The sequence below is a fragment of the Triturus cristatus genome, chromosome 1_2 (genome assembly GCF_964204655.1).
Source record: "Triturus cristatus chromosome 1_2, aTriCri1.1, whole genome shotgun sequence".
NCBI lineage: Eukaryota > Metazoa > Chordata > Amphibia > Caudata > Salamandridae > Triturus > Triturus cristatus.
In genome coordinates this window covers 322,874,374-322,898,610 of record NC_140580.1, presented here as the reverse complement: position 1 = coordinate 322,898,610, position 24,237 = coordinate 322,874,374, and positions in this window count along the sequence as shown.

Genomic DNA, 24,237 nt, shown 5'->3' with positions numbered 1-24,237 from the left:
TTACAAGAGTTGAGTATTCACCCACCCGCAAAGCTATAAAGTAATGGAACAGGACGCCAATTGGGTGGAACGGGAGTTCTACTGATTTATTGAAAGTCTATTGTTATGTTTGCATTGATCTCATAAAATTAAAATAAAGAATTTTTGTAATTCTTTTTTTTGTCTTGAGAGAGCACTTAGTTTGAGGTTCACAGATGGGTTCTGGTAGTATACCAAGGTTTGATTTCGTGTAGCAGTGTGGTTTTTAGGAGCCTCCATTGGAATTTGGAAGACTGGATCTCATCAGGCCAGATATGACGACTTTTAGAACTATGGGGTACCAGAGATGCTGCAGGGGGTCTCCACAGTAATGCAGAATTGAACAAACATTGGTGCAGAGGAGTCTGCTCATCAGCCCAAGAAACTGCTCATGGGGGTAGATAAACTTGCACAAGAAAGATTATCAGCTCCACAATCTCTTCTGAGGTGTATCTTGGATTCAGGCATGGTTGGTCAGCTCCTGGGATGGTTAATTGGTTCCTATGCAGATATATGTTCAGGGTGCAGGCAGACTGAACAGCAGGTTGAAGGTCGAGCAGGATATCGGCTCCAAATGTTCAGGAAGACACTGAGGCAGACCTTTGCAGGACTCACAATAAGGTGGATCTCCATATTTCATGCTTGGTCTCTAGCAGGTGGACCAGCAGCCTACTGCCAATCTAGTTCCTATCTGGGCTGAACCATTGATGCTGTAATTAGCTTTGTCCCTCTCTCATCAAGCAGATGTGCATTTCATCCCATCTCACAAAAACAACTGAAAGAGAGAGATGATATTTCTGGATGTGCAGGTTTGTTCTGTCCTGCTCAGTTTGAATTATTTTCTGTGACTACGTGCAGTCAGGCTAGTGAATTTATAGGGAGAGTGCTCTGGTAGGAACCCTTGTGTATTCCAGCTTGACAGTTTCATGTTGAAGAATGAGTACAGGATGGGGGACCTTGTCTATTTTTGTTTGTGAAAACAGGCAACCTCCGTGTTGCACACACATATATACATACAATAAAATGCAGAGTTTGGCGTGCGATGTCGCGTTGTTCCAGTGAGGAGAAAGGGGGCCCAAAGCACCCTCCATGTATCTGGGCTTTTCATAGGTGTTGGAAAACGAGGCAGCATCTGTGAGGCCTGCACAAATAACATGACTACATTTGTCCTTCACTGGGAACCAAACACCCAATTGTAGCGCCGGACTCTCAGAGGGTAGCGTTGCAGAGCAGTCTGAGGCGTACTCAAGGGAGGTGGTGTGGACTAGCCATTCACAGGTGCACAAAAATACCACTCAATAATTGATTGTCCAGTCTGTACTTTGCTTTATAAAAGTAAGAGTACATTTATTAACACACCCACAACTCAATACTATGCACCAATTTACAAATATACATAAGCTGTTGGAATTACTTTGAGATATTGCATAACATCTTCACCCATCCCGCAGGGGGGGTGGGGTCTAGTACCACCACTCCCATGTATGCACATCAACTTGCCCCCAATGCAGATAGTTGAACATAACCTGGAGAGAGGGCCCTGCGCACTGGCACCATCCCAGTGGCAACCCACCCCATTACCTCAACAAGCATTAAAAAGGGGTACACCTGCCCTGGTGACACATGCCCCTGACTGAGCATCTCCTACTGACCATAAAGTATGCACCTCTATATCTTAAGGGCTAGCAGTCTGGGGTCTTCACCTAAGCGCAGCAGCAAGAATCCACTTTTACGCACACTTTAGAATGACAGTACTCATCACCTTGGTTGATCATTTGAATGCATTGCAATTACAGCTCCTAAAGGCATCACAGATGAAATCACAGGATTACGTATATACAGCCAGACACCCTAGCAGGACTGTCTGGCAACATAACCCCACTTGGCTTATGACATCTGCTTACACATGTGACTTACAGTCCCTTCAAAAGAAGTACTCCTGGCAACTACACTTCTCCTGCAGTGCGCCTCTTCACTTTCAAAGGAATCACAGGTAAAAGCATGGGATTACGTAAATACAGTCAGACCCCCTAGCGGGAAGGTCCAGCAACATAACTCCATTTAGCTTAACCTCACCTTACACAGGTACTTCACTTTGCCCATGTGACTTTCAGTCCACCTAAAAAGTAATAACCACTTTTTATATGCATTTCGGTGCAATTACACCACTTCACCTCCAAGGGATGCACTTCTCCACACATCCCCAACTCAGCCCTTCACTTCATGATGCACTTCTCCACACACCCTCAGCTGTAGAACAAAAGTTCCAGCCTAGGAGGTGTTTAAATGCTAGCTGAGCCCTTGAGGGGTAGTTTCCTTTAGGTCCCCATGACACTGAGGGTGGGACTTTTCTTCGTGCTGGGGGGGGGGGGGAAGACTGCGCTTCTCCAGCAGCTCCCCCCAGCACCTTTTCACAAGTGAGGGTGACCCCCCTCCTCTGGGGGCCACAAAGCACCAAAACGGCAGATTTCCAAATGCCTGGCGAGGCATTATGGGGCGCTTCATGCTCCTCTTTACCAGCCCCAGCCACTGGGAACACTCTCCTCCACCCTCGGGGTCTCTGAGAGGGTGGATTCAGCAGGGAGCTGTCTTCACTGGCTTCCTGCACCAGCCTTTCGCCTGGCTCTCCTCCTTGGCCTCTCTTCTCCCTGCGCAGAGGCCACTGCTCCTGCGCATCAGTCCTGGGCTCTTCTTCTGGGGCTGTTAGGGTCCTGGAGGCAGTCAGGGGGTCTCTCCTTCCAACTGCCCATTGTGCCAGGCTCCAGCACCTTCAGCCTCAGCAGACCACACCCCAGAGAGAGCTTTTCTTCCTGTGCAAACACTTTTTAAAAGTTGAGTAGGGGGCTGGCAGGAGGTCTCTGTAGGTCCTATCAAACAGCGACACCTCACGTCCCTGCCCCTGCTCCCTCCTTCTTGTCCAGCCTCTGGGCTTGTTCAAAATGGCGTTGTCCAGGGTCTCTGGCCACATGTCTCTGAATCCTCTTCCCCCACGCTGCCTTCCCTCCTTGGTGCAGCCTGGTGCCTGGCACCCAGTGGCAGCTGCTAATGGATGAGCCTGTAGCCCCACCCATCTTCTCTCCATGGAGAGGAGGCCCTCGCTTGTGGAAGAAAGGCTATCAATCCACCCAGCTGAGATCAGCCCTCAGCCTGGGTCTGGTCATGGCTGGCTCAGAGAAATATGACAGTTCCGGATGACCCAAAAGCAGTACAAATATGACTTTGGACTCTGCAGAATACTTATTTTCACATCCTCTACCGTGGACTTAAGTGCGTGTCTGGAATCTGTAGGCCTAATGGAAGTTAATCTAGTCCATGGCTCCACATTCCCATAGGGGAATAATGCAGTAAAAAAACAGTAAGACACACTAACTTTCCCTGGCATGTTTCTTTCTAGTGTATAAAGCCTATTCCATGTCACCACCCAATACGGCATAAGTCCTGCCACACCATTCACTTTGTAGCTGCTCCTGGACTGCGCACACTAGGAATCTCCCCTGCGCAGCCCGTACACGTGTGCACACGCATGTACACATGTGTCTGCATGTAACCAGCCCGGTGTCCCTTACTCCAGCTGCTGCGCAGTGGCCTGGTCAAGCCAGGGGAACACCAGTAAAATCCCCATGCAGTCTCTTACTTCCTGAGTTCACTGTGGGTGAGTCCCAACTTATGAGGCTCCCCCACAGTAAAGGCTCAACAATTAGGTGCTCAAAAAGCGAAAAATCCAGGCGGCCCATAGTGTCAAAACTACATTCTAACAATAGGAAAGCCAGTAGCACAGCCGCACCTTAAAGAAAAACTGGTAATAATACCATAATCCAGCACCCAGCAGTAAAGGACATGAGTGATGCATCTGCAAACGGTAAAGGAGCCTTTTTGGGGTCCAATCCCCACACTTCCAGCAGACACTATGGGTGTTAGTGGGGGCAATGGAGTTATCCCCACACTTCCAGCAGACACTATGGGTGTTAGTGGGGGCAATGGAGTTGGGGTTGTTGCGGCTACTGGGATTAAAGGTCAGTCGAACATACTAAAAAATACAAACAATTGCAAGAGGACTACAAAGGTCAATAAACAGTTGTAGCCTATTTTTTTATTAATATTGCTATAAATGTGGACCTGCAAAAATGCAAAGAAAGACTGTTATTGGAAGACCTTGGCAAACTGATATGGTTAACTTTAAATCTATGGTTTCAAAGTCCTATCGTTGGTCCATAAACGTTTTCACAAGTGTTGGTTGGATCTATGTTCAATGTTGCTCTCTCCATGGCGCAAACACAAGGAGATGATGGACGGAGCATTGAAACTTTTCAGACACTCACCCCAGTCACTATGAGATCTGGGCTGAATCCATCATCGTTCTTTCGCTCACTTCGCCACCCCATGTCAGAATCAGGCATATGCAAATCAGTCTTGACCAGGCCCGGCTCTAGGACTTTTTTTTGGGTAGGTCAAGGATGCATTTGGGTGGGCCACTGCGGGTCCACTATGTCGCTTCTTGTGGTAGCCTACAAGCCCTAGATTACATCACATCTACTTGCAAACAGGCACCATGACACAATTGACCGATTGTGTGTGTATAAAGAGCATGTAGAGAGTTATTTGAAAGTAAGAGCAATGTCTAAACCTAAGTGCAAACCCTCAAATTCCAACAGGCCAGGCTTCAAAATAAGAACTCCCAGGCACGAATATCTACTTTTCTACCATCCCTCTCCTGTGCACCTTATCTCACAGCTGACCTTGGGCTCCAGCCCCATATCAGCCACCATTCAGCTCCACTTGCCTTATTCCCATAAAAAACATTAGAAAAATCACCTTCAAACTTAAAACACTGACTATAGCAGTAAACATAATTAGCACACACTTTAATATGTTCCACAGTTGCCCTAATGACCTGACTGCTAATTAAATTAAAGCAGAATGCTCATGACAGGGCCGGCTTTAGCACTAGTGAAAAAGTTTTTTTGGGCGCCCCACCAATTACCTCTTTTTTTTTTCTGCATATACCATTACTACCACCCTCCAACAGTGCCATTCATCTCTCCGTAGCCTCTCTCATATGCATTTTATTTGTTGTATAGCGCTACTCATATCAGTGTAGGGTGTCAGTACTTTACAACACGCACACATTATACAGAGACAATAAATCATACAAGTATGTAAATCAGTCTATAGGGAATGCCACATAAGCCAATGAGGATTACAAGGTGTAGGAATCACATGTCATCCATACCGGTGGGCAGTATATTTAAAGAGGGTTTGGGCTGGGGAAGCACAAAATCAGGATTTAAAGCATACCACAGTGGTTGGGCGTTGGCTTTACTAATAAAAATGTATATCAGACCAAACTCTTTTTACACAGGAATCTCTGTGACAAAGGCAGTAACCCACTGAGCTATCCACATAAAATACAGCCTATCTGCATTTCAAAACTACTAACTGGCAAAGGATTGCTCTCCAGCAGGATCATTAATCACCAGTTATCTGGACATTTTTATTGCTGTCTTGCATTCATGGCCATGATAATATTGAAAAACTATTTAAATGAAGCATACACAATGTGTGTGCCTTGCTGGGCCAGTGCATATATGTAGAAAATAAAAACAAATAGTAATACTTTCTCTTACCTACTCCGTTAGTCAAAGTTTGTGTCACAGCCTGATCTGATTTGCAGCTGCAGGGGTCAGGAAAGATGAATAGGAATAAACAAACTTATTTTCTCCAGCACTGAACAGAAAAGGAAATATCCACATAGCAGGACGTAGGCAAAGGTTACTCATGCCAAATGTGTCCCCTTCGCCATGCCTCTATTGTTCTTGCACGACGCAGCCCACCTTTCTAAAAGGAGTTGGGTGATTGGGGATGGCTGGAAGAAAGAGCCCAGGCCAAATCACTCAACTCCCAGAACAGGAAGGAAAACAACGTTAGGAGTAACGTTTTAAATTAAAGATGCGATTGTGTATTGACTTTGCGCAGGGCTGTTTCTAGGTGTTTTGCTGCCCTAGGCGAGAATTGAAAAATGCCGCCCCTCCCTTTTACTTTATTTGCAATTTGGACCAGTGTGTCTGTCAGTGTGTCGTGTGTGTGTGTGTGCGCGTGTGGGCTTCGGTGCTCGGAAAAGAGTTTGTGTATATGTGGGGGTGTGCGCGCGTTTGTGGGGGTGTCTGCATGAATGTGTGCTTAGGTGTCTACAGAAAGGTTGTGTGTGTGTGGTTAGTTTAGGTGTCTCTGTGGGGGGTTGTGTGTGCTTGAATGTCTATACGGAGTTCGTGTGTGTGTGTGTTTGAATGCGTGTGTTTGGATAGGGAGATTGTGTGTGTGTGTTTGGGTGACTATAGAGGGCCTCTGAACCCCGGTGCCAATGCTCCTGCTGCACTAATGGAGGCTATGGCTCTGGTCCGTGCATCCAATTAACGATGGAACTGAGATTAGAGAAGGTTTAAACCTGGATCATCGCTGTGGCCCACAGCAATGGAGTACTGTTGCTGCATCACCTGGCTACACACTGGCTACATTAGGGACAACTTTATGCACACGTACGCACGCACACCTCTGTACCAGTCAGACGTGCGTACATTCACAACTACAGATACAGCCACATATACACACATTAACACACATGGGCCACCTGTGAGAGAATTAAACCATGTCAATGTCCTGAAGAATAGACTCAGGGAGCCACTCTAACGCGGGTTATATAGTGAGTTGCGATCTAAACCAAATGGGAACCGGGGGCATAACGCAGGCCCCTCCAAGCGCGGGAGGGGGCACGGCTGAGGGAGGGGCTCGACCTCCTTGGGTCCCCTTTAGAGACAATACCAATGAATATCTGTGAGATATGGGAATCTCAGTGCAGTGGCCCCTCACCACATTCTTCAGGGGGAGGCATCATTTTGCATTACGCCACGGGGCAAAATCTAAGCATATATCCTCCAGCCAAGGTTTATTCTGATCAGGTGTCATTTATATTAAGCAAAGTTTTGACTAGTGCCCCCCCCCCCACACCACAGGCACAGACGGGCTAAGTACTCTTAAAGACAGGCTAAAGCCTGGGCGCGGGTCTATGGGCACAGACTTAGAACCTGCTTGCAGGTGCCAAAACAAGCTAAGTAGAGTAGACACTCCCAACCAGAGAAAGCCTATGAATTATCCCACACCAAGGCGAAGTACACGTATTTATTACTCTCCACAGGAAACTCTAGCCACACACCCCTAAGTCTGAATTTGTATTATTCACACCCATGAACTGTTTATAAACGATGGGCAGCACCATCATCCTGCATTTACTCTCCTCTATATGCTATTCAAATGTTACATTACGTCACGACTTTGCTGTACAGAGATAACATAACATCTCTTCTCATCCGCTGAGTGCTTATGCACCAACGTTTCGCACAGCAATTAGTTTTTTTCATGAGCTGCACTTCCTCTATGTAATTCATTAGTCATCGCCTTCCAGCAGAGCATGCTCTGCACGTAACATCCCTCACGTCTCCATGGAAGCCGTTCATGTGCTGGTTGCCACAGAAGTTGGTGAGCTTATTTTCCCAGGAGGAGAACAAGACAGGCAGCAGTCTCCAAATGCAGAGTCCCCAGTCTAACCTCCACCCAGCGCTCGATCACGTCCCTCGCCTCACACGCCCACCACCTCCACGCGAGCTGCTTACCTTGTGCATCCCCTCTGCTGGTCAGCACTGCGATTGCTTTACAGGAGCCCGAAAGATTCTCAAAAAACATCTTGTCTGGCTGCGCCATGATCTTTCCGGGTCTTCCCTTAACAAGGGTAGTTAGTTAAAAAATACACTTATGAACTACCTGGCCCTTGGCCGACCCGTATCCCACCACGGCCTACCCCGGTACCTGCTGGGCCTCAGGCGGGAACTCTCTGCCTCCACCAGCCACGCGTGTATGGCCCCCGCCCGTGGCGCCCGCCCGTGACTTCATGTCAGGTCAAATTGTAGAAGGAGCAAGGCGCTACCCAATGCGCTTTCGAGGTCGAAGGCCGTTCCGATTCCCTAACTCATGTTTTTTTCTGCCCTCCCCCTTTTGCCGCCCTAGGCAGCCGCCAAGTCTTGCCTAATGGTAGAAACGGCCCTGCCTTTGCGCTGTCACTGCGAGGGCCAAGGCTCACGTTTGGGTGGGCCTGGCCCACCCAGCCACCCCTCTAGAACCGGGCCTGGTCTTGACTCTGTTCCTCATGGGAACAGTCCAGCCCAATGGAAATCAGAGTGAAAGGTTTAGGTCTGACAAATGTTACACAGAAGTAGTCAGATTAGGCTAATATTTCAATTAATTATCTCCATTTTTCAAAGAAGTGTCAGACTTGAGATGCTGAACTAGCCCTGTCATTTTATTTCACAACACTCTGGATTCTACTACTTACACTTGTTTCATCGCAAGTAAATACAGGACTGCAATTACCAGATTGCAAAGAGACGTGAGATAGAAATTCAGGAGTGGCTAACGATCTCTAAGCTGTTAAGAGAACTTTAGGACTCTGTTGCTGTGGGCAGTTCATTGCCCAAGAGACCATATTTAGGTCAAATGGGCAGTCCGGCAGCAGAAACACTTGAAACTTAGCTAAATCACCCTTAGTGTGAAAGAATGCGGGGATCATTTTTAGGTCTCGCTTATGCAGCGCACATGCGCTGCATAGGAGGGGACTTTTGGAATCGATCAACTTTTTGAGCAAAAACGTGCACGTTTTGCATTACTTTATGTTGCAACGCGTGCACGTTTGGCGTTTCCCTTGCAGGAGCGAGCAGCGGCGCCATGTGTTAGCAATTATCGCACTCGCTCCCGCAAGGTAAACACTGCGTGTCCCTGCTCTAGTCCGCACTCCCCCCACCCCTCCCACCTGTTTTAATTAGCAGTGGTGCTGGCTAGGGGAGTGAAGTTGTCGACGCGCCGCCGCTGCCCCTCTTTCACAAGCTCTTCCTGTTTGTGAGTTTCACTATCACATGACCTGTCTGGGAGGAAGTGAGAGGTCAGCAGCAGCCCTGCGACACCGAGCAGAGGGAGGAGGGGACTCCGGACCGAAATTTGAGCAGAGCATGAACAGCAACCTTACCGCCACTGGCCAGGTGAGCTGCCCCAGGCACCTATCGGCATTCTGCAGGGTCCATCTACTTCAACTCGCAAAAGGCACATGGTGGGTCCTGGTTTTCCGACGGGATACCCTTTTTAGCTCCCGGGTCGTCCTTCTTCGGCCCACGGGGGCCTTTACCTCAGTCCCTCGCCCTGGTCGTAGCTGAAGAATCAAGCTTCAGTCCGCAGTCACCTCGGGCCCACTCCAGTCGAAGGATCCAAGCTGCAGCCAGGCCGTGGAAGGGGTTGGGATGGGGGGTAGGCTGGGACGAGGGCACTGCAGCCCACGTGTGTCTTCTCTGCAGTCCATAGATGCTAGCAGTAGCTTCAGTCCGCGGGATGTCCTGGCTGTACTCTGCAGGGTGTTCCGACATCACTCCGCAGGGTGTCGCGACTGCACACCGCAGGATGTCCCGACTTGCACTCTGCAATGGTGACTGACTGCGTAGCACTGAGTGGCTGACTGTAGAATCCTAACTGCTCCCCAATGGGGGTGACTGAACTCAGGGAGGGGGGGGCTACTAGTACTGCACCGCACACAGAGGCTTGCCACACTCCCAGAGGCTGGCTGCAGCTCTCAGGGGACCCTGACCACAGACCATGTGAGGGGGGCGGCGGCTGCCACAATCTACAGTGGTGTAGCCGCAGTCCAGAGTAGGCCATCACACTGGTGCTGGTCTGGGTGTAGCCAGTGCTTGTCCGTGAGAGTAGAATAGAGGTAGGGGCGTAATTTAGTCAAAAGTGTTAGGGGGGTGTGAGTCTGAGATTTCCCAACTTGCAACATCCTGGACCCAACTGAAAAGAGTAGCGACCGGCTGAGGTCACTGAACGGCACTCACTCTCACTAACTAACTAACTAATTCTATCACTCTCACTAACTATCTAAATCTCTCACTCTCACTAACTAATTCTATCACTCTCACTAACTAATTCGCTCTCTCACTAACTCTCTCACTTATTAACTCACTAAATCTATCACTCACTCTCACTAACTAACTAACTAACCTTCACTCTCATGTTATTTATTCCCACCCCTTTTACAATAAAAACCATAATAAGCAAACACTGGGACAAGCAGATACAAGTTGCCAGCATTTAAACATCAAAAAAAGCTCGTCATTAATTATTATTAATACTTTTTTAATATAGTCATTCTGTTGTACATAATACTTTCTTGGTCATATCTAGGGTAACACAAATGCTTCTCACACATCTTTATTATAACTTTTCAGCATACTGCAAACTTCTATACAACACAGCTTAAAAACAAACACAAAGTCAATATCTCTGCCTAAACAAGTATTAGTTCTCAAAGGCGAGACCTATTGGATATGCCAATGCTTGTTATTATGTAGAAGCCAGTCATTAAAGAACAGCCCGCAGAGCTGAGAGAGTGGAGATAGACAATAGCTCATAAGATGCGCAAACAAAACAAGAGGCTCTGAGGACGGAGAGGCAATGGAAACCTTCGCACTCGCCTGCACGACCAACAGATTAAGCCACTGTCAGAGAGATTTACTCTCACCGGTGGGGTGGCGGAGACGTCTGGAAAGTAGAGGAACTCCTAACCATTCAAATGTTTAACTTTACTTCTATTGGACTTTCAGGCAGAGAAAATAAAACATGGTTTAGGAGAGTGCAAACATTTAACAATAAAAAAACGCATTCATTTACTCTTTTTCATCTCTACAGAAGGCTCTTAATGAGGTCACATGGCTCTTATTCCAAGTGATAAACCACAGGCCATAAACCACTGCTTTACACGCTGCACAAGCAGTATAAATAACAGCTATTATCCGACTTAACTCCATCTGATAAGCTCAGAGATTTTCTAATACACATTTCGGATTTTTGCTTAAATAATACCCATGGTCACTCCTTTCTGAACATTATGAGTCTCCGGCTACAGTGTGTTGTCCTCGCTTTTAGACCCTGCAAATCCTTTTAAAAATCATGGATTTATCATCTCACTGACCAAGACAGGCATCCTAAGGAGCCTGTGACAGTGCATTAATGAGAATGCTGATCCCACTAAAATGTAGTTCCCTGCCCTGTGACTGCCTGCGGTTTGGTAGTTATGCCCAAAGCACACAGTGCTTGGATCCTGAGAAAATAATCCATATTTTTTACAGAAAACGTTTGACGCTGTACACATCTTCCCCTCCTTAATTTCATACTCTGACCCATGTAGGCTCGGATGCTAAATGAGGGGTAATACTTTACCTACAGTTGGCAATTACATTTTCTTCTTCAGGATCAGTAGAATTATTTTTTATTTCAAATGTTCGCACATGAATGAGAAATACAGTATGATTATCATGTTTATTCTAGGCTTTATGCATGTATGCATGTAATAATTATCTCCAGGTTTAAAATGATGATAATGGTCATGGTTTTCTGTGATGTAATGCAATTTTACTCCATTTCATTATGTTGTAATACTACATTATTCTAGATAAGTGTGGCATGTTAAATGTACAGTATTCGATTAGTGCATGTTTAACACATTTTCTAGGCATTGAGACCCTTACTGTAAATATTTGAGGTACCTTCTGACCGCAGGTGAAGAACTCTAATATCTTTGTCCCAGTTGCTTAAAGTTAAATTATGTGTTCTTTATTTCTTCATCGCAAGGATCCATTGGAGTCCAGTGTTAAATACAATCACACTTCATGTGGTAAACAAAACACAGACGCCATTTAATCACCCTACTATCTTTTAGACACCAACAGTTATATTGAGTATAAAAATCAAAATAGAAAATGCAATTTTCTCTCCTAGGAGAGATTCGCTTCCAAATTAAACTGAAATGGGATGCTTTCTATTAAGTCCTTATCCAGAAGACTAATCAATTTAAATCACAGTGGAAGGGACTGGAAAGCACAGTATTTTTCAGCAAATTTATTTCAGTCCATACCCGCTCTTAGAAGGACAGTTATTTAGAGGGGAGAAGGCAATCAGTGCAAATGATGCTGTTTCCATCAGAGCCTAAAGACTTTGTACTTGGATGTGACACTAAACTTTGTATCATCCCCTCTACTTTTTTGGTTGAAGCCTACTAGACAGCTGTCTGGTTTGCTAACAACAGATTGGGGACATTCGGAAAGCTTCAGGCCCATTTCTTACCATTGACTTTGTGATTTGTAACTCACATTTGCCTCATTCCTATTTGCTGGCTCTATTTTGTAGGCTGTATAGCTTTAGTTCGACCCTTCTATTGCCCAAACCGTATTTACTGTTCTCTTCCACCAGTATGGGATTTTTGTAAACGCATTTAAATCTTGTTCTTATCTTGTCACATTTGCTGTGCATTCAAAGACACAGGTCAAGTGCCACTCCACCCTGTGCCACTCAACTCTGCAACACTACCCTCTGTGTCACTGCACTCTATGCCTATGTACTCTACTCTGTACCACTCCACTCTACGCCAGTGCACTCTATGCCAATCCACTCTACGCCACTCTATTTTACTCTGCAATCTATTCTACACCACTGTACTCTACCATGCACCACTTCACTCTACTCTGAAACATGCTACTCTACACGACTGCACTCAGCGCCACTGCACTCGGTGCTATTGCACTCAGTGCCACTCTACTCTGTGCCACTCCACTCTGCTCCACTGCACTCAATGCCAATGCCCTCTACTCCACTTTACTCAAAACCAGTGAACTGTCCAGCACTGCCCTCTATGCCAATCTACTCTCCACCACTGCACTCTATGGCACTATACAAAGTGTCTCCAACCAGTCGATCGCAAGCTACCAGTAGCTCACAGACACCTTCAGAATAGCTCACAGCCTGCAGTTCATTTTTAAATAACCACAGTGTCACATTTCCCTTTTAAAGTGAAGGGATGGCTGTGTTTATTTTACATCATTGGCGTCAGGCTGCAGATAGTCAGACCTGATAACGAGCAGTGCTAAATCAGATTTAAGACCAGGCTTGACAGAGGTGAAGAACTGAAGCAGTAAGGTATTTAACTCAATATATTGGAGCTGAGAATAAAATTGTGTTTCTGAATGCTTTTAAATGGGAGAAAATTAAAATTAAAAGTTCCCTTAATGATTAAGGTAATTCTTCATTTTAATTTTCTTCCTTTTCAAAGTGTCAAAAAGCAGACCTCTTGCTCCCAGTCGTCAGTAGATGAGGAACCATACTCTCGGACTACACCGCTGCCATTTTGTTTTGCGTCACCATTTTGACTTGCCCTCACTCAGGCTACATCAATTCTGTAATTCTCCTCTCTGCAGTGTTGTGTGTAAAGTAGCCCTCCCCGCTCCTTGCGGTTAAGCCAGTCTCATAGCCACGCTGTAGGCATTGAAACACTCCCTGCAGCTGTTTATGACTCAACCCTGCCCAATGCACCTTATCTGTGCTTATCTGTTCGCGCCGAGGACAGAGTCCGTCTCTGCACGCCTCCCTCTGTCTAGGAACATATGCTCTGTTGCGCAAAGCTTGCATCCATCACTGATATGCGTTCATTATATACACAACTGCTTTATTATAGATCAACATTTGTAGTCCTTGGGGAGTGTCTTGCTTGATTGGGTGTCTCATGTTATAAAAGATTGTGAGCTGTGGAGTGAAGCAGCAGTCTCCTGAGAACTTACATGATTGTACTTCTAGGATAACTGTTCACGGCTGCAGACGAATAAACTTGGTTTTCATGAAGCAGCAGAGTGTCCCGTGTGTCTGTAAACCAAGGCAGGTGAACTCTAAGATTTCAGGCGTGCCCTGCACCGCCGGACCTCTGGACAGTCCGGTTCTTCAATTGGCGCCCAACGTGGGGCGGCTTCAAAGGTCGCGGTCAAGCCTGAGGGTCGCGAGAAGTCGGGTGAGAAAACTCCACAGGATGCGCACCACGTGATCGACCCCGGCATGTCGCAAGTGGACCGAAGGTCTTTTCAGCGTGGCTTCCCCTTCCCGACGGCTGCCTGACCACCGCCCTGACTGCCGCCCTGGCTTGGTCCCCCCTTGTGGCAAAGATTGGTATCGCGAGACCAAAGACGGGCCTCTGCTGACGCGAGAAAACATTTGGTCAGGTAAGAGTGGGTAGCTCCCACTCCCTTTTGTCTTTGGGTTTCTTTGTTCGACCTTTGCAAAGGCCGAAACCAAAGGGTAGGTACGTATTGTACAGACCAAAGAGTTTAGTTTTACCCTTTGATGTTTGGTAAGAGACTAGTGGCGTTCTTGTGACGATGCCTGGTCTTAGTAAGTTTCGTAAATGGTGTTACTGTTGCTGTGACAGAGACTCCCAACTGGAGGAATCTTGCCCGGTTCCCCCGGTAGGGACGCCCAATTATGAATTATATTCTAAGCATGGTTATGGATCTGTTGTTTTCAACGATCTCTGGATCAAATACACCAGCAACGATGGTGTCCTTCAATGGCCAACAAACTGTAGTTTTCAACCCGAGATCTTGGACAATTTAGAGGAAAATGTATTTAAAAGAAAAGCCCGGCCGGCGATGTTTGACTCTTTCCGCCTATGGCGGAAGGAGGCCAAGCAGAAGGAAATTAAACAAGCGAAAAAGGGTAAGAGAGAGAATGCAATGAGCATAATGGAAGCAGCGAAAAAACTTAGGCAGAATGAGGTAGAGGGAAACATTGAAGTAATTGATAGACAACCTCGTATGACCACTGAGAAGTGTTACCCTGCACTACCTTATGAGACACAACCCGAAAAGGACGAGTTGATGGACCAGATACTTATCTCACCTCCGCCCTATGCCCCTCAACAGAATTTCCCCGCACCTGTGGCAGGACTACAGCAACATGTGGTAGCAATACATCCTCCCCCGCCCCCACCACAGCCTCCGGTTACACATCCTACACCGCATTATCCACCTCCTACACCTTTGCAGCACCAAATTGCCCCTACCCCGTCAGCCCCTCATTCTATTCCCCAGGTAGGGACCCCCTTATTGACACCTGACCCCAAGGACAGTCCCCGCGTTTCCCGTACGCCCACCCTTCTTGGTAACCTTCTCACCCCCATATTGAAGCGCGTACCTTCTTTTCGTAGGAACACACGTAGCCAGCGGCCGGAAGGCCGTGAGCAAACGGAGTTAGACATACTGGCCCGCAAATGGATTACTAAAGGTTCTGATTACGGCACAAAAGACATATTAGCACTGTTTGAACAATGGGACCCCTCTACCCAACGATATGTGTTTGCCAAAATGTGTGACTTCCTGGGACAAATGTGGGAGGACAGTGGCCTTGGGGACCGCCCAGTCGAGATTCTCAGAGAAAAGCAGGAGTTTGATGCGGGCCACGTTGTTATGATGGGGGATATTAGGGAATCGATTGATATCCTTATCACAGTACGTAACTCTTACAACTGCAAGATGAACTTACCCATACCATTGTCCGCCGCTACCCCCGGAATGCACCCAATGAGAGAGGTCCCACCCATATGGAGGGAGGCAACAGGAGATGTAGCCACTAATGATCTCGTCCCTGCTCACTTTCAACGTGTCTGGGTCCACACTCCCTGGAAGAGATCTGAGATATTTGCCCTCAAACAGACTTTGCCAGACCCTCGTAAAAATCCCGCCGGTTATGATAAAAAACTTACCCAGACTGTCGAGGCTTCCATCATGAACTTAGCAGACATAGATATGTTGATGGGAAATGTGGTCCCCCCTCAGATATGGACAAGAATAAGGAGACAGGATCACGCGGACTTGGGTGATACTTGGGCAAACATCGCAGCTGCGGATGCTAGACAGGTGGGCGGCGGGAAACCAGAACAGGTGATAACAGAACTTCCTGGCAGGATATTAGCATTAATGAAAACTTTCATGCCTCCCCTCAGGGTTAATTGGGATAAACTTTCAGCATGGAATTAGAAGAAAGACGAAAGCGTCTCAGATTTCTTTACCCGGTTTGAGGAGACGTTCACCGACCACAGTGGCCAAGATCTGGGTACTGAGGGTGGTCAACGACTCTTTGTTGATAAATTTGTTTCCAATCTCCTCCCCGAATTATCTGCGAGGTTGAAGGGTTCGGAGAGCGCTTGGGCTGTTTCTTCTTCGGCCCAAATACTGGCTACCGCTCAATATTACGAAAATAGAGACAATGAGGAAAAAGAGAGAACAGATAGGAAAACAAAAGAATTAAGAACTAAAGTACTCCTCCAACAAGCCTATCCTACACAACCACGTCCCCAGCAATACACTCCCCAATTTCATAAGCTCATTCAGCGTCCAGATCCCATTACCCCAAGGCCCCCTTTAGGTCCGAATCAATGCGCTTATTGCAAAGATGAGGGACACTTTAAAAATAGATGCCCTGTATTGTTGCAATGCACCACAGTTCCTCCACCACCTTGAGGCCGAGGTGGATACCAGTCAGCACCCAGAGGTAGGGGCCGTGGAGCGCTATCAACTGATACACGCCCACTGCTTCCTACACCCTCCCCTAACTATTTTGACAACCAGAATGCCAAATCAACCCACTATTATAACGACGATTATTACACTGGTAACGAGGGACAGGAATTCCTTACTCAATAGGATTGCCTTAGACAAAGGAGGGGAGTAACATCAATACCAGTGGATCAAAAGGGTCCTTATGTTGACATCACAGCATTGGGCGTTACTGAACCTTTCCTGGTGGACACCGGCGCTAGTAAGAGTTCTGTGATACACGTTAAACTCCCCGATGCCCCTTTGTCTGGCTTGACTAATGTATCTGTAGGGTTCTCAGGAACACCGGTGTGTAACCCCGTCTCTACCCCCTTGCCATTGTCTGTTGGTCCTTGTCAATTGGACGCCCCTCTCATCCTCACCACCGGATGTGGAGAAAATTTGCTTGGTCTGGACCTCTTGAAAAGATTGCATGCCACAATACACTGTTCACCAACTGGTGTCCATTTGACACTAGGGAAGAAACTGATTTCTCCAGTGTATTTGTCCAAAACTGATTTGCCTCCTGAGCTTCAGGCGTTGCCTGCCGCCCTGTGGGCCCAGGGCCCCAATGATGTTGGGTGCCTACAAATACCCCCATATGCCATTACTCTTAAGCAAAATGTCAAACTACCCCGTATTCCTCAGTACAAGATTTCTAGTGAGGGAGAAAAGGCTCTCCTGCACATCATTTCTGACTTCATTCACAAGGGTGTGATTGAAGAGACGCGAGGAAATGTCTGCAACAGCCCTGTGTTACCTGTTCTTAAGATTACCGACCTCACTCAGCCCCCTGTTTACCGCTTTGTTATTGATCTTCGAGAGATTAACAAAATTGTTATTCCCCAGTTTCCCGTGGTCCCGGATATAACAGCACTATTGACTATATTGCCCCCTACTGCTGGCTGGTTTTCTGTCATTGAGCTTAAAAATGCTTTCTTTAGTATTCCCATTTCTGAACACAACAGGGATCTTTTTGGATTCTCCTTGGGGGGCCGCAGTTTCCGCTTTAAGAGAGCTCCCCAAGGCTATTGTGAAAGTCCATCTATCTATAGTCAAGCTCTCAAGACCCAACTGGACACTTTATCTATTCCTCAGGGTGCCACCCTAATACAATATGTGAATGACTTGCTAGTTGTAGCTGACTCTGAGCAACTGTGCAAACAAGTGACATTGGCCCTCTTACAGCACCTAGCAACACACAGACATAAGGTCTCCCCCTCCAAATTGCAATACTGTTGTCAAGAGGTTACCTACTTAGGTCATCTCTTGTCAAAGGAGGGACGTAGACTGACCCCTGCACGTATACAGGCAATATCCCAGATGGCTGTACAACAACGCAAAAAGAAGTACGAGCATTCCTAGGCATCACCTCCTATTGCAGACAATGGATCCCAAATTTTTCCCTTTTGGCGAAGCCCTTATTGGCCCTTACACTGAAAGACATACCACACCCTCTCCCTTGGACAGCCGAGTGCCAGCAGAGCTTCATTGATCTGCGTACATCCCTATGTTCCGCACCTGTCTTAGGCACTCCAAACTACACAAAGCCTTTCACGCTCTATGTCCAAGAGAGGGAAGGCTGTGCATTATCAGTCCTAACTCAGGATTTCGGCAACAAGCAACGCCCTTGTGCCTATTTTTCCAGCACACTAGACCCAGTGGCTAGGGCTTTGCCAAGTTGCCTCCGCGCAACAGCAGCCACTGCATTATCAATACGACAATCAGCTGGACTGGTCCTAGATAACACCCTTATGGTGATGGTCCCTCATGCGGTGGACACACTCCTGAACAGAACAAGAACACAGCACCTTACGAGTGCGCGTTTGACAGGCTATGAACTAACACTACTGGCAAGCCACATCCATATTAAGCGATGCAACACCTTGAATCCTGCCACATTGTTGCCCCTTCCGACTGAGACGCATACACAAGATGCACATGATTGTCTCTTTCGCACAGAGGAAGAAACAAGAGGCAGGATAGATTTACAAGACACCCCGCTTTATGATCCCGATGGCACCTTGTACGTGGACGGGTCGTGTTTCAAGCTGCCAAATGGCGAGACCACAGCAGCTTATGCAGTCACAACTTGGCACACAGTAGTGGACACAGCACGTATATACCACACAACTCAGCTCAAGCAGCCGAACTTATAGCTTTGACTAGAGCCTGCATATTGGCGAAGGATAAAAGAGTGAATGTCTATACCGATAGCCAATATGCATTCGGGGTGGCACATAGTTTTGGCCGCTTATGGAGAGAAAGAGGGTTTCTTACTTCACATGGCACTAGGATACAACATGGCCAGTTAGTAAATGAACTTCTCAAATCACTCACACTACCTACTCGAATAGCGATAGTTAAATGCAGTGCACACAAGAAAATAACAGATGATATTGGCAGAGGTAAAGCCTTTGCAGATCAAACAGACAAAAACACAGCCCAAGACATCGCAAGCCGTATGTGTGTTGCAGGCCCTGCCAGATGGATTGCAGAAGGAGGGATGTGTGAGGACACAATTGAGAGTGTGAAAACGATACAAGCTGAAGCTACCCCAGAAGAACTAGCTAAGTGGAGACAAATGACAGGAACACTGGATGATACTGGATGCTGGACAGACTTGTCCGAAACGCAATGTTGGCTGTTACCAGACGCATACGTACTCCCAGTAGTTACCATGGCCCACGGTCCTGCTCACATCAGTGCAAAAGGGATATGTAAACTCCTAGCCCCTGTTGGCAAAATTCTGATATACCCAAATGTGTTGACAATTTAGTGAAACACTGTATAGTGTGCTTGATGCATAATCCAGGAAAAGGCACCCCTACTCCAGCAGGTCACTTTGCACCCCCAACGTATCCCTTTGAGGTTTTACAGATTGACTACATACACATGGATAGATGCAACAATCTGAAGTATGTACTTGTGGTGGTATGTGCCTTTTCCAAATGGATCGAGGCCTATCCCCTCAAAGACAATACAGCCTTGTCCACAGCCAAAGTCTTACTGAAAGAGTTTTTCCCTAGATTTGGTTTGCCGCGTATGATCTGGTCAGACAATGGAAGTGAGTTCGTTGGACAGATCATGCAGAAAGTCTGCGCTGGACTAGGCATAAGGCAAAAATTCCATGCTGCTAATCACCCACAATCAGCAGGCTTGGTTGAACGCTATAATGGTGCACTAAAGCTGAAACTTGCCAAGGTGCAAGCCTCGACCGGCTTGAACTGGCCAGATGCATTACCCCTTGCTTTATTATCTACCAGGGTCACCACACACTCCCGTATGGGACTGAGCCCCTACGAGGTTGTGTTTGGAAGACCAGCAAATGTATGGGGTGTCCCCAGGCCAAAGAAGTATTCTGACATCGAGTATCCTCTGTTGATTGACTATTTACATGAATTGACAAGTAAAATGCGTGTCCTTCACCAGCAGGTCCGTGATTCCTTGCCTGAAGCCTCCAGTGACGTTGGCCATTCCATCCAACCAGGGGTTTACGTGTGTACCAAGAACTTCCAGAGATCTAGGAACTTGGAGCTCCGGTGGAAGGAGCCACGCCTAGTGTTACTAGCCACAAGAACAGCTGTTAAAGTTGCTGGAAGCAAGAACTGGATTCACGGTGTACACTGTAAGAAAGTTCCCTTGCCGTTACCCTACGACCAGTGGGTACGCGAGGGAATAGGAGACTTTGAAGGTGAAAAAGTACCACGTTTTGTGCCTTTTAGTGATGCTAATTTAGAATTTACGGCATCAGAGAAGGAGGACGATGATGTATTACAGGAAGCTGTGCCACCTCCACTAAGGTTGGACACTTCTGATCCACGGACTTTGTTTCAAGACCAAACAGTGCCTGGCCCCACCAGGTATAATTTAAGACCAAGAACGATTACAAACAAATGAACTATACGTATATTTCATGATACAGTTACTATTGGTATCTCCTATCCAATTAGGTTGCAGGGTCGTGGTAAGAACCTTGGTTCGTGACCCGAGTAGTGGCCATAGACCTGCGGGACCTGCAGTGTCATAGGACGGCTGACAACCACGGCTAAGTGAATAAGGAAGACTGCCACGAGCAACACCTAGAGGAAAATGGAGAGAACACGTAAGAATATCGACAATAAGACGAATATGAAGAGTAAATATCATAAAATGTTACATAGCAGATGTACTATAAGCTTGTGTGTTTTGCTGATATTATGTGTGCTACTTACAGGGATATCTTGGGTGGTCATTATGTCTGCAGCACGTAATACGGTTTCCTCTGTTTTCTCCATGGTTTCTCCACATTTGTTTTACACATCACCCGACCATGAACAACATAGGAGGAAAGAGTACTTCAATAATACTTTCATCCAACTTCTACACCAACACCAATTGGTAATAAACACAACTGATTGTTGGGTGTGTGGACTTCTGCCACATACAATTAGCAAGGGAATACCATATCTGACCCTGCCTTTCACTTTGAAAGGGTCCGCCTGGGCCTTTGGTGGCGTGTTTGCTTTTGTGCAAGAGAGAAACCGGGTGAAGACCAGCAGTGGGACTGATGTTAGCAAGGACCCCTTGGTCAAAGCTCTGATTAGTATGAAGGCACATTACAAAGAGAAAATGGACATTTCACCAGCAGAGTATCAGCCATTTGATACCTACAATGGCTCTTATTTTCTTCAGACTTTTCAGAAGAAATTATATGGCCACATCAAAAGGGACCAACCACCGATTTGGGTGGTACCCCATAAAGGCCACTTATGTCTAAAAGGGTCAGGCTCCAACGCTGATGCTCGCCTGGATACCAGTATCTGTACACATACATATTCATATCCATCCACGACCTCCCCCCACTGGTGACACCCCAAGGCACATATTTTATTTGCCATGACAGGGCCTATACATGGCTCCCAGCCAATTTTTCAGGGTCCTGTTATATGGCCTTTCTCCTTCCTCCCACCTACACAGCTCCATCTAATCATCATCATCATCATGCACCTATCAGGCCCCGGAGGGGAGTCATTAGTGCAGATGATACGGCTGGCCAGGAAGCCGGGGACTTCTTCAAAGGTTTTCTCCCATTCGTGGGTCCTATGATTATTAGCAGGAACATTAGACACCTTATACTGGTTGTGGAGGCAACGATCAATGAGACAGCTGGAGCCTTGAGTAACATTACGGCCGAGCTACAGGCTCCAAAATCGTATGGTGTTGGACGTCATCCTTGCAGACCGTGGTGGTGTCTGTAAATTGATCGGCTCGAGCTGCTGTGTTTATATTCCAGATAACGCCCCCACTGTGTATGCGGCTATCTCCAAACTTCATGAGATAGCTACATCTATACATCAAGATGAAGGAGATTGGTCCCTCACGAGTTGGTTTTGGGGGGTGTTCTCCACCTGGGGATGGAAGATTTTAACCTTCCTGGGCATAGCCCTTGCACTTGTCTTCTCCTGTTGCCTCTGCCTGCAATGCGGCCCCGCCATGTGCGGTTTATGCGCGACACTGTGCGTTCCCTGCCCCATCTCCCAGCAGGTGGATATTACAAAAATGATGCTCCAGCAGCAACTTGATGACTTCATGGCTATTGACATCGACTCTGACTGACAAGAGTACCGATGCCTTCAGATTCTTTGCCCCAGTAATGGCAAAAGGAGGGTCTGAGGAACCATACTCTCGGACTACACCGCTGCCATTTTGTTTTGCGCCACCATTTTGTCTTGCCCTCACTCTCAGGCTACATCGATTCTGTAATTCTCCTCTCTGCAGTGTTGTGTGCCAAGTAGCCCTCCCCGCTCCTTGCGGTTAAGCCAGTCTCATGGCCACGCTGTAGGCATTGAAACACTCCCTGCAGCTGTTTATGACTCAACCCTGCCCAATGCACCTTATCTGTGCTTATCTGTTCGCGCCGAGGACAGAGTCCATCTCTGCGCGCCTCCCTCTGTCTAGGAACATATGCTCTGTTGCGCAAAGCTTGCATCCATCACTGATACGCGTTCATTATATACACAACTGCTTTATTATAGATCAACATTTGTAGTCCTTGGGGAGTGTCTTGCTTGATTGGGTGTCTCATGTTATAAAAGATTGTGAGCTGCGGAGTGAAGCAGCAGTCTCCTGAGAACTTACATGATTGTACTTCTAGGATAACTGTTCACGGCTGCAGCCGAATAAACTTGGTTTTCACGAAGCAGCAGAGTGTCCTGTGTCTCTGTAAATTAAGGCAGGTGAACTCTAAGATTTCAGGCGTGCCCTGCGCCGCCGGACCTCTGGACAGTCCGGTTCTTCATAGACATTATGCCATATAAATATCTGAAAAATACAGTCATTTTTTTAAAACGGAGAATTTTTAAGTGAAGAAAAATATTTCTATTAAACATTAAGTCGTAATGTCTTTCTCCACTTTCAATTAATCTAGTTACATCTTAATGTTTAATGAAGCATATTTCTCCACTTTAAATTTCTCCCATTTAAACAAATGGCTGTATTTTTTCTGTTATAAATATGGCACGACATCTAAAGACCACTGGGAGCAAGATGCCTGCTGTTTTTAACCCCTTCAGTGCCCCGCCCTTTCCCCCTCCTGTGCCGGGCCTTTCATTAGCCGGCGGGGTCCATGACGAGATAGTCTCGTCATGGGCACAGCGCAACCGTGCTCCATGACGAGACTATCTCGTCATGGGCATAGAAGAGGTTAAATGTGACACTAGGAAATGGGAGAAAATTTAAATTATGAGTTTTATGGAATCCATAGAAATGTAAAGTTAATTCGTCAGTTTAATTTTCTCCCATTTCAAAGTGTTGCCTTTGCACACAGCAGGCATCTTGCTTCCAGTGGCTAGTAGACATGGTGCCATATTTATAACTGAAAAATACAGCCATCATTTTAAGTGGGAGAAATTTAAAGTGCAAAATAATTATGAGCATTTTTGCAGAATATCTTTCTGCACTTTACATTTTTCCCATTAAAAAATGGTTGTATGTTTGCATTATACATGTACCGGTGCCAAATATGGTAAAAGGTATGTCCTGTGCCTCAAGTACATACGACAGGCTCCCAGTCACCCATATACATATATCTCATTCATACGCACACATGTTCATACATCCCCAAAGACCACACTCTCACTCACACATATGGCAGCCCTGTTATAGAGCCCCTAGCCAAAGTATTTTGTTCAAACCATAGTATCTGGTTCTCTGGACATTAGGCTTAAAGTCAATAATGCTGGGGGTGTCTGGTAGCAATACATGAGTATATTAGCCTTTAGTAGCTCACAATGATTTTCAATGATCAGAAGTAGCTCTGACTACAGAAAAGGTTGGGGACCCCTCCACTGCACTCTACTCTGCAACACTTTACACTACTGCACTCTATTCTCCATTGTACTCTACATCAATGCACTTTATGCCACTCTACTCTGCATCACTCTACGCCACTGCACTCCATGCCAATGCACTTTATGCCATTCTACTATACAGCACTTCACTTTGTGACAGTCTACTCTGCAACACTGCACTCTCTGCCACTGAACCCAACGCCACTGAATTCTTTGCTGTGCCACTCTACACCACTCTGCTCTGCACCACTGTAGTCTACACCACTGCCCTCTACGCCACTCTACTCTAAACCACTGCACTCTACGCAAATTCACTAAATACTACTTTACCAAAAACCAATGCACTGCACACCACCGTACTTAACACCAACTACTCAGCACCACTGTAC